Genomic DNA, 13,258 nt, shown 5'->3' with positions numbered 1-13,258 from the left:
TTACTTTGCTTCCTAAACTTCCAGGTACCTGCAGAAGTCCATTTCCAGTTGAAAATGATCCATGGTCAGTGGAAAATAAACAAAGCAAGACCTTGGTGATGACTGGGTTAGGGTTTTCTGTTATTCATCAAATAGACACCCCCCGCTCCGCAGAGGGAGGGTTAAGGTGAGGATGCAGTGGGAGCCATTCTTCTACATTATTTGCTGAACCCTCATTCTGCAAGCACAAATGGAAATTTGCGGACCAAATGGAAATTACTCTTTTCAGGAAAAATGACGCCAAAATTGAGTAAATAAGAGTGGTTAGATCTAAAAGCCCTGTCCGGTTTTCAACTGGGAAAAAAAAAAAGGTTATGAAGAATACAATTAAATCCTAAAAACACCATGAGAAAGAACAGACACTGGGAATTTTACTCACCAGTGCCCTGCACTGAAGAAGGTTTGCGTGGCGTATGTGAAAAACTGGCAGTGAATGCTATCGGTCTACCTTGCTTGGCATTCTTCAACACTGCTCACCTTAGATACATTGAAATTGACTCCTCTCATATCAATTCCTTTATAAATGTTTCGGTGACAAGCTGTCCAAATAAAACGCATAGAGCAAATTCAATCAGTTTCCCTTCTGGAAGTAAATCATCAATTTGGGCTGGGTAGTGGTTTTTTTTTATTTTTTATTTTATAGTGGAGCATAGTTGATTTACAATGTTGTGTTAGTTTCAGGTGTATAGCAAAGCGATTCAGTTATACATATACATATATCCATTCTTTTTCAGATTCTTTTCCCATATAGGTTATTACAGAATATTGAGTAGAGCTTCCTGTGCTGAACAGTAGGTCCTTGTTGGTTACCTATTTTATATACGGTTGTGTGTATATGTTAATCCTAAACTCCTAATTTATCCCTCCCTTCCATGTTTCCCCTTTGGTAACCATAAGTTTGTTTTCGAAGTCTGGGCTGGGTAGTTTTGAAGGATAATATTCCGTTTTTGGCAACTGCCCCCATTAATTAGGGGATTTAGAATTTTTATTTCATCACTAAACTATCAAACTCTACTTGAAATAAATACATTCCAATATGTTTTAGAGCACTAGCATGGAAAAGGGGTTAGTTTACTTCCCAGACTGCAAGGTCTGTGCAGCAATACAGGTAATATTTCATGCTGGAATTATCAATGAGCAGTGGAAGAGAAACAAGGCAATAATGATGGCAGGAATTTGTAAGTTGTAGAAATGGGATCTCTTTCCAATTCTGCTTTACACGAGAAAAGAAACAGGCTAAGAATTGGGATGGAATATTTAAAAACGAAAAGTTTTCTTAATGATTAGTTAAAAGCTATAAACCTACCTGTAAATGTTTTAAACTAAAATCGGTCCTGAGTTTAGAGACTTTATGTGCCTGGGAGCAATTTTTCCCTTTAATTGAAGATACCTGGGGAACGTTAGAAGGGAACATTAAATCAAGCTCTGTGAGTAGACTAAGTTGGGGGGGAAACAATAACTAGGGGTATTGAGAAAGGCACAATATTATTTTTTCTTTAAGTTTTCTTTGGATATCACAGTGGAAAATAATGCCTAATTGAAGAATTTACACTAAATTGTATCAAGATATCAATTTGATCTTAGAAAATAGGAAAAGTACTCCTCCTCAGGTAAACTATATATTGACTAAGCTAGGCCCCCATGTTTAGAACTAAGGGCTGATTATTACACAAACGGCAGGCACACAGTGTGTGTATGTGTGTTGACGGAGTGGTGTTACTGGGGCAGGGGGAAAGGATGAAAAATTTTAAAAACATCTGCAATTTAAATCTACAAAATTACCTGTATATGGCAAAGGTAATACAGCAATGATGCAGAGTCCCATCATGGTTATTTTCAGGTTCTGCCAACCCATCAGTTGAGAGAATCTTTTCAGCACTTTCCACTTTCAGATCAGTCATGTTAGAGAAATAGTCCATTTGCCTTAAATTTATTAGGATAGGGTGGGAAATTGTTTCCCAAGTCATTAGTAGCAATCATCATCAGAATTAAAGTTTTCTGGTCTCCTAGTCCTCCCATTTTTTCTAAGGTTTCCTATTCTATTTTTTCTAAGGTTTTTTCTAAGTTATTTTTAATTTTATTTATTTTATTTTTGCTACAATAAATTCGAGTGATATTTTACTCTATCCAAATATTTTATTTTTGTTATGTATATTTATATATTTGTTTTTATATTAAGAAAACTAAGGGTTATATTGTAGTATTTGTCAATAAAAATATACCAAGATTAAAAACTACAACACTTTTATTCAGTGACTAAGTAATAATGACCTAAAACTCCACAATCTGGAATATTCAATATCTCTTTCTAGAAATAGAAGAAAATTTTAATTTTATGCAATTTAGCTTTGTTTGTATTTTTAACTTACTTATGGTTTCAGTGGAAGGGGATTCAATAAATTTTCCAGGAGTCTGAAGTTCCTGTTCCTGCCTATTTATTTGTTTGGTTTTTATATTTGGATGATTTTTATTAATCATACTCAATCATAATTTGTACATAAATTATTCCCCCCAAATGCAATCTTAGCTTGGTTTCTCCCTGTCTTCTAACATGCTGTGAAAATATCGTGCCTTAAAAATAATGATGTATGATCATTTTTCAAAGCACTTTCATAACAAACATCTGCACTACATTCTCACAGTAGGTCTGAAAGGGAAGCTAGAGACAGATTTCATCATATGCATCTGACTTTTTCTTTTTTTAAGAAAGAAGGTATGTAACTGAATCTCAAGGCAGTACAGACTTGCCCAAGATCCACACAGCTAATGAATGTCCTGGGACATAACCCCAACTCTTCTGACTCCTAATCTTGTTCTCTTTTCTTATGTGCAATGTTAAATGATGTTCCTCATCTCAGTTTAACTCAAGCAATCTAGGGGTTATTAAGTAGTTATTACTTTAGGAATGAGCGCAAAGGAGGCAATATTTGCTCAGGGTCTAGACGCTTGAGTTTTAGATAGTTTAAGCAAATGCACGCATTTACCAAATTGAAAATTTTGAACTATTGCTGTTTAGAATTGTTCACAGCTCTAAAGTCCCCTGCATCCCACATATTATTAGAGTATTGTGTTACCTTTACTTTTATTGTTTCATATATTAACGTGTTAACTTTTATATATGAGTTTAGGTTTACCTTGAAAGACCCACGTCAAAGTCTGCCTTCTAAGCTTTTCCAATTCAGGTAGAACCTTCTCTGCAGTTGGTCAACAGTCCATTAACCATAACATATTCCAATGACAACCTTGTCCATTCCCCAGGGCAGTAACCACACTTCAATTCTAGTAATACCTATTTTTATATTGCCTTTCAGGGAATGGACAGCTTAGACACATGCATTTCGTTAAGCACTAAAGATTAAAATTTCCTCTGCGCTAACCCACACCTCTGGGGATTCTGACCCTGGGCCCTATTATGACACCCAACCCAGCAAGATCGATTTTCTTCCCCTCAGAGGTGTAGCTAAGATGACTAAGCCTTGGGTAAGGTTCATATTTAGAAAGAGTGGAGATCTCTCCAGGTGGAAGCTTCTGGGAATACAAGTTACCATCTGGTCCAGTGACAATAACTTCAAAGTGACCTGTGTTTTAGACAGTTGGTGTTTTTGGCTGATTCGTAACTATCAAGCAGCCATTCTTCCCCATTCCAGTGCACAAACAAGGTTCCAAACAATGGCTGGTGCTAGCCCGGGAGTTCCCATTCTGCAACTGAGCCTTTGTGAACTGCCAGGTGACTCTGCTGATGAGAGGGGGCAACTAAAAATACGCTAACTTTGAAGTGGATCAGAAAGAAAGTTCTAATAATTGGTCTTGCTTATCCTCCTAAGTTGGTAATAATGACCACAAGGATGATGGTGATGATGACCGCAAGGATAGGCTTGTTCGTATTATATTTTAGAGTGTATGTGAAGCACTGTTACATAAGTTGTCTCATAGCATAAAATGTTCTGTTAAATTATATCACACTGGCCCCTGTGTCCAAGGACTTCGGGCAGGTTATTCAGTCTTGTTTTAAAAAAATTTCATAATCAATATGCAGAAGAAAAACACTTTAATTTTTAAAAATTGGGTGAAGGATATGAAAAGATAAATTGCAAAAGAAATACAGGCAACTAGTAAGGCTATGAAAAATGGTAAGAATCAAATACAGGCAAGTTAAAACAACTAGATGCCATGTTACTCACCAGCAAAAATTTTAAATTAACCAGTGTTGATGCACTGATTCTAGTTGAAAATAATTAAAAAAAAAAAAAACTAGTTCAGGGCTTCCCTGGTGGCGCAGTGGTTGAGAATCTGCCTGCCAATGGAGGGCACACGGGTTCGAGCCCTGGTCTGGGAGGATCCCACATGCCGCGGAGCAACTGGGCCCGTGAGCCACAATTACTGAGCCTGCGCGTCTGGAGCCTGTGCTCCGCAAGAAGAGAGGCCGCGATAGTGAGAGGCCCGCGCACCGCGATGAAGAGTGGCCCCCGCTTGCCGCAACTAGAGAAAGCCCTTGCACAGCAACAAAGACCCAACACAGCCATAAATAAATAAATAAAATAAAATAAATTTAAAAAAAAAAAATTAAAAAAAAAAAAAAACTAGTTCAAAGTGACTTGAGCACAAATGAAATGTACTGATGCAAAAGCCATAGAGCCCATGGTGGATGTGGCTTCAGAAATAACTGGATGTGGTGCTCAGCTGATGTTCTCAAGACACAATCTAATTGTCTTCAATTGTCATGTCATCTATTCTTCCCAAGTGTTGTCTTTGCTCTCAAGCTCCACAGAGTGGCAAGATGAGGCCAGAAACTCAGGCCTCTGTATTCTCACGTAATTCAAGTCCAATCGGAAAAAAAAAAAAAAAAAAAATTAGAGTTTTATTTCTAGAAGTTGAAAGGCTTTGGCTCTGGTCAGGTCACTGCAGACAGCAGGATGTGTGCATTCCTCACTGGTTCAAGCCTGCGTGGGTCACCATCACATGGACCCAAACTGGGAGGCAGCAGTTCTCAGAAATAAATTAGGATATTGTTTCCAGAAAAGTGAATATATACTAGGCCACAAAAAAATAGATGGTTTTTAGAGTTGACCTAAGTGGGGTAAATGATTATTCTCTCTGCTGGTAGAAAAAGTCAACTTGGGAATAACTTTTCTGGAAGCTAATTTTATGATGTATGTCATAAAACCTTCAAAAATATGCACATCTTCATATCTGGTATTTTAATTTCCAAAAATTTATTCTACAGAAATAAACGTGTATAAGAAGTTACATACAAAAATACCATGAATAGAGAAGAATATTAAGCTCCAGAAAATGTGATATATATTTATTTGCATGAAAAGATTGCTATAAATGGGAAACATAAGTTACAAAAAACTATTTGTAATTAATAACATCTTTGTTGAGTGTGTAAATGTGTGCAGAAAAAGTATCTGAAAGACTAAACAAAAGATTTTTAACAAAGGCCATTCCTGTATTATAAGACTACAGACAATAGGTAGTTTCTCATTTTCTGCTAATTTGCACCTCTAATTTTCCTAGCATGATCATAAATTTTTTTTCAAAAATAATAAAATTGAAGTGGCCATGGTTCACAGCATCTCTGGCTTCTGCTTCTCAGCATTCAATGTATTTGTTTGTGGTAATGATTATGGCTCAGAGCAATTAGGAATGAGGGGGCAGATGGAGGGGAGTTTGGTTTAGGGAACAAAAGCTTCTTCCTTAAGAAATTATATTTCTTTCCAAATGTAACCCTTATCCTAGAGGTGTTTATCTTAACCATACATCTGAGAGATAAGTAAACAATCATTGTGGTGTGGTCTAAAGTCAACATAGACTCAGAAATCACCCATAATATTGGCATCGAGGAAACTCCATTCTACAATGATTAATGAAAGACAGAGTCCAGAATCATCCCTATTTTGTGAAACTTTAATGGAATGGATAGAAGGAGAAATAAGATCAAAACCTGATGTTGAAGCTCAAACTATTCAAGTGGATGGTTTACTAAATTAAATATAAACCAGGTGCTTTCATTTCTGAAATAATTCCCCAGAGGTTTAAAAGAGTAAAAATATGTACTGAATACATATTATGATACTTGGACTGGACCCCAGACACTATAAAATTCCTAGCACTCTTGAATATTCAGATAAAGTTGATTTTTTTTAATGTTGGTAATAAAAATAGAGGGCTGACTATAGTAAGATCTGCTTTATAGAGAGTCATTTCCAAACTGAAGTTTCTGTTAACACCTACCAAGACATTCTCACCTCTGGGCTCCTCCCTCTGGTGTATATAAGGCGATACATCTAAGTGGTAGTTGGTGCTGAACCTTAATGTGCCCTGAGGGGTGGATGTCTTGCTTAATTACTCTCCCATTCACCCTTAACTTTAGGTCTTATAGATAATCCACTCACCACAGGAAACTGTAGCAAACAAGCAAATGAAGTAAGCTGCTTGTCTGAATGAAATCATCCTAAAAGAGAAGGCAACACACGCATAACTCTACTGGTTGTAGATCATATTCAACATGAACCTTAATTTAAGCTGATACAGATTTTCTTGTAAATGTCTGAATAGCAAATCTAAGCACCCAATTACCAGTATAGAAAGCAAGGGTTTTCTGTACATTTTGTACCCAAGGACTTGGCACAGGATACAAATTGAGACCTCCCACAGCAATAGTATTGGTCCAGAATCCCTAAGGAAAGATATTCAAAATCTTCAAGCCTGTTTTAAATTTTTAAATCATTCAATATTCTCTTTGATTTAAAAATATCTTCCATTTAAATATTTCCACATATAAGAATATTAATTCCTTCTACATTCTCTAGATACACAGGGAATTAGAACATCAACTAGTAGTTTCTTCATAAAGTAAAAACAATGCTTAATGAAAAAAAAAAAAACACTATTTGGAAGCAATCAGAATAACAGAAATTCTCCACCTGAAAGCACAATTGCTTCGTAGTTCTGGAGGTGAGGGTGTCTCTCGCCACTTAAAAATGGCCAGTCTTTGAGCTTTCCCTATGGGGCTCTAGGCAGGCAGTATTTGCTTGGCTCCTGGCTCCGATATTGACTTTGGTTTTCTGCCAACAGTTTCAACTTTTCGTCCTGTCAACATATTCTATGAATGTCCCATTCCTGTGTTCAGCTATTAAATACATTAACTATTTCATAATAAGACCACAGAATTCATGTAGAGGCTTCCATTTTTTAAAAGATCCATAACATTCCTAGTTATTTGGGGTCATAATAAATCTTAACTAGACTTTTCCAATATAATAACCTGGATACACAACTGAATAAGGGGTGGGAATGGATAGATCATCCTGGAAGGCACGAAGACCCTTTTGGCAAATGGTATCCATGCCTTCCTATATCCTAGTGAAGGAATCCTGTAACACTGAAGTTTTAAGGATGGAAGGGAATTGGTCAATTTTTAGGTCTTCCTCCCATCCAGTTCAGGAAATAAGACATAGCAGGGATTGACAAACCACTGTTCACAGACTATTTTTGTAAATAAAGTTTTATTGGAACACAGTCATGCTCATTCATTCCTGTATTATCCATGGTTGCTTTCACCCTACAGGGTTAAGTAGTTGTGACAGAAACAGTACGGCCTGCAAAGCTGAAAAGACTTACTATCTGCCCCTTGTCAGACAAAGTTAGCACTCCTAGCATAGAGTTTAGACTCCTCTGTCAGCACACCTAGACCTGAAAGAAACATACTGGTTTTCCTAGGAGCCTGTTCCTGTTCAGGGAATTCTATTTTATTTTTATTTTTAAGAAAAAGTCTCCCTATATACTGAAATATACCTCCTTGCCACTTCTATCCATCATTCTTAGATTAACCTACTAGATCCATACAAAATGATTTGTTCTCTTTTTTGTGCTTTTAAAAATATTTAAAGACTATAATCCCTTGCCCACTAAATCTCCTTTGTTTTCTAACTATTCTTCAAAAATGCAATACATCTTTCTGGCTAGTAAATTAGATTTTTAGGGAGTTAGTTCTTAAATAAATATTTAATGCATGTTACTGCAATGCAGAACAGCAGAACAGTGTTTATTAAAAATGTAGGATAATGTTGCCAATAAAATATTTTCTGGCTGTAATGAAGTAGCATATTTCAAATATTCATGCTGTACCGCCATTTAAATTCAGGGTATCAACTGGTACACCAGCAAACGACAAAAGGGAATCCTCTGGCTTGTGCAATATTAAAGAATTTAAATTGGAGATTTCATCTGCTACTGGCCTCATCAGGAAAAAAAGGTGACTGGGAGAAAAACTACCGTGTCTCCAAATCACAGCGGAAACCCTCGGAGGTTGTTTCCCTAAAAGGTGCAATTACCAATTTTAACCTATTTAAATATACTTCTGTGTTTCTGTTGAATTTTTCTTACAGTGGAACATATGTTCTCATAATACATTAAAACTAAAAATTTCTTTGTAGATTCAGAAGAACCAAATCAGAATGAAGTTGGAAAGAGGCAGTGGTAGGCAGAATTCTGAAATGTCTCCCAAGATTTCCCACTCAGATCCCAGGGACTGAAGAAGCTGGGGGTACCCTGTCTGTCCATCATTACGCTATGTTACAGGACAAAAGCAATTCTGCAGATGTAATTAAGGTTACTAAACAGTCAACTTTGAGCTAATCAAAATGGGGCTTATCTGGGTGTGCCTAATCTCATCACATGATCCCTTTAAAAACAGTTTCCTTCTGCTGTTAGTATAAAAGAAGTTCTAGAGACTCAAAGTGTGACAGCGACTGGGCAGGAGGGAGGCTCTCCATTGCTTCCTCTAGAACCACATGTTTACAGTGGGTGTGGTTTGGGGAAGCAAAAGGATGAGGAGAACAGAAGGTGGGGATATCCCAGGATAATTCCAAAAATAAAGAAGGTGCTGTTCCTAGAAAAAGGGGGTCAAAGTTAAATGTTTCTATCAGCATCTCATTAGATGCTGGAAATAAATGCATTTGATCCAGATACCTTCCAGGGTAAAAACTGACCCTTCTGTGCCCAGTATCTCTTTGTGAGAAAGGTCTGTTGGTTCAAAGCTGACATTCTTTGGTTGTCTGTGACAAGGAATAGAACATCAATTCAACAGTCCACCACCTGGAGAGATTTCTAAGCTGTAAATCCCTGTGACCCAATGATGCTTATGGTTTTTGCTGACTCCCAGGTAGCCCTAAGAGATTTTACTTTTTGCTATCAGCTGAGCAAAATGTTCTGGTATTTCTACTTCTCCTCTAGTTTATTCTTCAGAGTATGGGAAACTCGAAATCAGTCTGATAACAGCGTGAGGATCATTTTGTTAGAAAGCCTGAGTGACACTAATGACATCAATTCAAAAGTGCTTTTAATTACATTATGAATCAGTCATCCACTAACTTATCCTTTAAAATGATCCATATTTCAAACTGACATCAATTCTTAGAATAAAATGTAGCACCCATGTTTAAAATTTATTTTTCTTGAGATACCTCTTTTGACTAGAAGTAAGACAGGTAATGGGGATATAAACGGATATTTGACCATCCTTTAATTTAAAAAAATCAGCATCTGCATTTCCATACTACAGAAGATGATATAATTTCTCATTTCCAACTCTGACACGGTTTTGGAGAATTTCCAATTAAAATATGAATAACAAATTATTCTGGGGCTAAATGAAGATTTTAGTCCAAAAGGTAACATGTAGCAATATTTTACTTTACATTGAATTTCACATTTAATGTAGGGTCACTTCAAACAAACAAACAAACACAAAGGTTTAAACATAAGTGCATAAAATTGATAAATAAGACTGATTTCTACAAATAAAACTCCAATTATCCAAGGTCATCTGGGAACAAGATTTTCTATGTATATCCACTTTCTAGATAAGAAGGTTAACCATATAGGATGGGACTCTTTTCTACTTGTATCACATATGTTCCTGACTTTTTCCGATCAGCTTAGGGGCTGGGTGGTCTACACTGGGGTCTTTTGGATATTAAAGTGGGTAGAGCTGCTGACCCTGATCTCAGTGCCGCAGCCTATGGTGTTTCCCAGGTGGCTTTGCTTTTGTAAGCTCTTTCTTTGATATCCATTGAAGAATACATCTTCCATCCTCTTAATTTGTCGTTTCTATCAGCTATGGCCTTGGAAAAACTGAAAAAACAATTTTATTAAAATTACTTATTAAATGAAGTTTTAAAAAGTCACTGAGTGAGAGACTAGAGATGTTGTCCATGGCATTAAAATTCAGGGAGTGGGTGTCAGTTATCAGCTTGACAGGTATGTTCTGGAGGATTGAATTTACTGAAAGTCCAACACTAAACTAAGTGAGACATGACTCGGTTACTTAATATAGATGAACGGCTTCTCTTTTCCTTTAACCATGAAAGAATTCTAGAAGAAATATGCCAAAATCAGAGGCAGAACATCTGTGTTCTAATGACATATCGAGACATGAGTTCCATAAAGCAAGAGCATATTGTAGAAGTGTCATCGTAACGGGAGTGGAGAGATTTAAAGACCTCTATTGCCAACCTTATCACCCACTAGTGGCCTAAATTTAGGAAGAAACGTACATTTCCATCGAACTCATTCCCTTCTAATAAAAGGGAGTGCGGTCATCCCTGGGTATCCGCAAGGGATTGGTTCCAGGATCCCCCGCAGACACCAATCCATGGATGCTTAAGTCCCTTATATAAAATGGTGTTAGTATTTGCATATGGATGCACACATCCAACTGTATACTTTATTTTTTTCTTAATTTTGTAAATATGTATTTATATTTAGGTATAGAACAACACTAGAAATAGATATACCGAGATATTACTACTATCTCCATAGGGTGATTTTATGGGTGATTTCTATTTTTTCATCTCTAATTTCCAAATAAATCTTACATAATGAACATATTTTCTTTTTATTAGAAGATAATATGTTCTTAAAGAAATAAGAAAACAACGGAGGATTTCACATCAGAATTAACTGAAAACACAGGGTCCTTAGAATCAGAGCTGTATTTGTCAATATCCTTTGTTTGTTTTTGAATGAGTTTATTCTTTTTTTTAATTTAATTTAATTTTATTATACAGCAGGTTCTCATTAGTTATCCATTTTATACACATCAGTGTATACATGTCAATCCCAATCGCCCAGTTCATCACACCATCCCCCCCCAACCCCCTGCCACTTTCCCCCCTTGGTGTCCATACTTTTGTTCTCTACATCTGTGTCTCAATTTCTGCCCTGCAAACTGGTTCATCTGTACCATTTTTCTAGGTACCACATACATGCGTTAATATACGATATTTGTTTTTCTCTTTCTGACTAACTTCACTCTGTATGATAGTCTCTAGGTCCACCCACATCTCTACAAATGACCCAATTTCGTTCCTTTTAATGGCTGAGTAATAGTCCATTGTATATTTATGCCACATCTTCTTTATTCATTCATCTGTCGATGGGCATTTAGGTTGCTTCCATGACCTGGCTATTGTAAATAGTGCTGCAGTGCACATTGGGGTGCGTGTGTCTTTTTGAATTATGGTTTTCTCTGGGTATATGCCCAGTAGTGGGATTGCTGGGTCATATTGTAATTCTATTTTTAGTTTTTTAAGGAACCTCCATACTGTTCTCCATAGTGGCTGTATCAATTTACATTCCCACCAACAGTGTAAGGGGGTTCCCTTTTCTCCACACCCTCTCCAGCATTTGTTGTTTGTAGATTTTCTGATGATGCCCTTTCTAACCAGTGTGAGGTGATACCTCATTGTAGTTTTGATATGCATTTCTCTAATAATTAGTGATGTTGAGCAGCTTTTCATGTGCCTCTTGGCCATCTGTATGTCTTCTTTGGAGAAATGTCTATTTAGGTCTTCTGCCCATTTTTAGATTGGTTAGTTTTGTTAATATTGAGCTGCATGAGGTGTCTATATATTCTGGAGATTAATCCTTTGTCCGCTGATTCATTTGCAAGTATTTTCTTCCATTCTGAGGGTTGTCTTTTCATCTTGTTTATAGTTTCCTTTGCTGTGCAAAAGCTTTTGTTTCATTAGGTCCCATCTGTTTTTTTTGTCTGTTTGTTTTTAATAAATTTATTTATTTATTTATTTTTGGCTGTGTTGGGTCTTTGTTGCTGTGCGTGGGCTTTCTCTAGTTGCGGTGAGCGGGGCTTACTCTTCATTGTGGTGCGTGGGCTTCTCATTGCAGTGGCTTCTGTTGCGGAGCATGGGCTCTAGGTGTACGGGCTTCAGTAGTTACGGCAGGCGGGCTCGGTAGTTGTGGCACGCAGGCTTAGTTGCTCCGTGGCATGTGGGGTCTTCCCAGACCAGGGCTCGAACCTGTGTCCCCTGCATTGGCAGGCGGATTCTTAACCACTGTGCCACCAGGGAAGCCCCCTAATTGTTTATTTTTGTTTTTATTTCTGTTGCTCTAGGAGGTGGGTCAAAAAAGATTTTGCTGTGATTTATGTCAGAGAGTGTTCTTCCTATGTTTTCCTCTAGGAGTTTTATAGTGTCCGGTCTTACATTTAGGTCTTTAATCCATTTTGAGTTTATTTTTGTGTATGGTGTTAGGGAGCATTCTAATTTCATTCTTTTACATGTAGCTGCCCAGTTTTCCCAGCAACACTTATTGAAGAGACTGTCTTTTTTCCATTGTATGTCACTTTAAATATATCATGCCACTCCCTTCTGGCTTGTAGGGTTTCTGCTGAGAAATCAGCTGTTAACCTTACGGGAGTTCCCTTGTATGTTATTTGTCATTTTTCCCTTGTTGCTTTTAATAATTTGTCTTTAATTCTTGTCAATTTGATTACTATGTGTCTCACCATGTTTCTCCTTGGGTTTATCCTGCCTGGGACTCTCTGTACTTCTTGGACTTGGGTGGCTATTTCCTTTCCCACATTAGGGAAGTTTTCGACTATAATCTCTTCAAATATTTTCTTGGGTCCTTTCTCTCCCTCTTCTCCTTCTGGGACCCCTATAATGCAAATGTTGGTGCGTTTAATGTTGTCCCAAAGGTCTCTTAGGCTGTCTTCATTTCTTTTCATTCTTTTTTCTCTATTCTGTTCTGCAGCAGTGATTTCCACCATTCTGTCTTCCAGGTCACTTATCCGTTCTTCTGCCTCAGTTATTCTGCTATTGATTCCTTCTAGTATATTTTTCCTTTCGGTTATTATATTGTTCATCTCTGTTTGTTCTTTAATTCTTCTAGGTGTTTGTTAAACATTTCTTGC

The sequence above is a fragment of the Eschrichtius robustus genome, chromosome 21 (assembly GCF_028021215.1).
Source record: "Eschrichtius robustus isolate mEscRob2 chromosome 21, mEscRob2.pri, whole genome shotgun sequence".
Lineage (NCBI taxonomy): Eukaryota > Metazoa > Chordata > Mammalia > Artiodactyla > Eschrichtiidae > Eschrichtius > Eschrichtius robustus.
This window is presented reverse-complemented; position numbering follows the sequence as displayed.